The sequence below is a fragment of the Trachymyrmex septentrionalis genome, unplaced genomic scaffold (assembly GCF_001594115.1).
Source record: "Trachymyrmex septentrionalis isolate Tsep2-gDNA-1 unplaced genomic scaffold, Tsep1.0 scaffold83, whole genome shotgun sequence".
Taxonomy (NCBI): Eukaryota; Metazoa; Arthropoda; class Insecta; order Hymenoptera; family Formicidae; genus Trachymyrmex; species Trachymyrmex septentrionalis.
The window spans coordinates 801,050-803,887 of NW_017306018.1; positions in this window are offsets into that span (position 1 = coordinate 801,050).

The following is a 2,838-nucleotide window of genomic DNA, read 5'->3' on the forward strand; positions in this document are numbered from 1 at the left end:
ATTATTTTATATCTAATTAAACAATGGATACAAAATTCGATGCTTACAATATTTTTCAGCAAACTGCATGCGTTCATATAGCAATTATTTTTTGAAGTAATGATTATTTCTTTACTCTGTTTTAATTTGAATTTTAATTTATTTGTTACAGAATCATCGTAGCGACATTGTAAATGTAACTCCACTGTTGCGCATCGGGTCGGTGAGTGATAAATCAACATTTTTATTGAGGTAACGGATGTATGTACTAATTTTATTAGTATATTATGTACTTGAATACATATATGCATAAATTTAATAACGATATACGGTCACATATGTGTATAGCATTGCATACATACATCCGTTTCTTTAAAATGAACAAGTTAAAATTGATTGATATCATGTTGTTATTCAGATAAATTTAGTTATGTATGCCTGATTCTTTGGTGAATCTTATCTGTCTTTTTAAGATTCGATTTTTAGGGCCTAAATACATTTAGTTATTTGGAGACAGCATTTGGTTTAATTCAACAAATTTTATTTAATCAAATTTAACCATAGTCTGCTTAACGACTGTTCAAAGTTAAGCAGACTACGGTTAAATTCAATTAAAAAAAATTTGTTGAATTAACCAAATCTGCAAACGACTAAATATGTTTAGTTAGAGGAACAAATTTTTTTTTAAGCGTGTAAAGATAAACTGAATATTCGGGAGGGTAACTTGCTCGCAAATTGCGAGTTCTTATATTTTTTGAAATATTGCTTATTTAGAATATAAAAATAACTAATAAACAACAGCACTAGTGACAGCCAGCGTTGCTAATCAAGCGCAAATTGATTATCCGCGCTGACTCTCATTAGCCCTGTTATTTGTTAATTTTTTAAAATTTTAAAGATTAAAAGTGTGTTTTAATTATTATTATTTATTACTTATTTATTTAATATAATCGCGATTAAGTTATCCCTGAATTCATCAATACGCGATAGGACATGGTTAGGCATCAGCTGCGTTCAGCAGAGAAAGCAGCTTTACAAATATTGTAAAATTCTTCAATATGTGATTGGTTTATACATTTAAATCCATAAGGAATCTAAAGCAAGGAACATCATATTGAAGAATTTTACATTTGTAAAGTTGCTTTTTTTACAGCCATTAATGTATTCGTGATGTTATTACACATTTATGAAGTAATTTAGGAATACACGGGTAGAGAAGGTGGAAATAGGTGAAGAGATACGAATAAATGAAAATACACGGGTAGGTAGAATGATAAGTATGGATAGAGACTGTATAGATAGAGACAATAAGTATGGAGAAGTAGGGATAAACTCAATTTTAAATTAAAAAATTAAATTGTTACAAATTAAATGACATTTGAATAAATTTCGATCGGGTAATTAAATGTTATTTTAAAAATAAAGAATTATTATGATTGAACCAAAAATATCCTATAATAAATCTAACTATATAATATGTAGATAGGGACACGTAGACATTACACGTGTACATACTTGATAATTGGAAAGGGAGGATTAAAAATTGAATAAAATTTTAAGTTAATTTTAAATTTTATTTAATTATCAGCATCCCGTTCAATTTTATCAAATATGAAAATAAATCAAATTAATTTTAAATTTCGTTGAATTTTCTGCTCCCCTGAAATTACATTTTTTTTGGAAAATTCTATACATGTACAGGTAACGCGTTAATATTGTAATTAATTTTATTACAAATAAATATATAATAGTAATAATATGTATAATAGTATTAAGTACGTGAAATAAAAAATGTATGCATATTTTATCTAAATAAATGCCATCATATTTACTTTTGTAATTTGCACAATGATTGCTAATAAATTATACATTTATTAAAATGTATATATCTATACTGAATATCTATTTAATACAGATAGCATTTATCTTGTCATAGTAAATCAAATTGTTACTTTATTGATGTAAATTACATGAAATCGGTGAATATACGATGATAAAAATTGTTTAATAATTTAACAAGTTTGACAATTATTTTATTTTGAAATTTTTTTTTAATTGGTGTTCTATTTTGAACATCAGAAAGTCATTCATATTTTTGAGTAATTTCTAATTAAAAATTTTATGTTTAGAATAATCGATTTTTCTTCGTATTTAATATACAAATTTATTAAATAAGTCAGTAAAGATTGGAGCTTTGACTGAGTCAATGGTTAAATATTAACATCTTGCTTTTTGACATTTATATTTTTACCATTATAGAATTATAAGTATATAGCGATTAATTTATTATATGCAATGACATTGCTGTCTCTCGCGTCAAGATGAATGCGTAGAAAGTCGAAATTATTTTTATCATGAAGAATTATTCCTCATCGCTTTCTGTAAAGTCCATTCGCAAAGTTTAATTTGGTGTCCCGTTGGAGATTCTTGTACAGGATCGATATTATAATCCCGGGTTTTCTCGTCAATTTCTGGAAGTAATAATTTTGCCAATAACAATTAGCTATATATTTTAAGGACAAGTTGCGAAATTAATTCAAAATTTTGCTAAATTTTAAGATACAATTTTGGTTGATTTCTTAATTTTACTAAATGTTCTCCCACTAGTAATAATGTTAGAAATAGACTGTCTTAATGACAATAGAAATTTAGTATGATTAATATGAATATATAATGATTATTCTAAATCCAAATAATTAAGTAAATAAATTTAAGTTTTATACAAATAATTTGCTTATTTTTCGATGATTGCTTTGACAAAAATGTAGTTACGAATGTGTATATTTAATTTTCTCGTTATTTTAAAAATCGTTTTTAGATATTGGACATCTCGCCCATTATTAATTATTCATTTATATA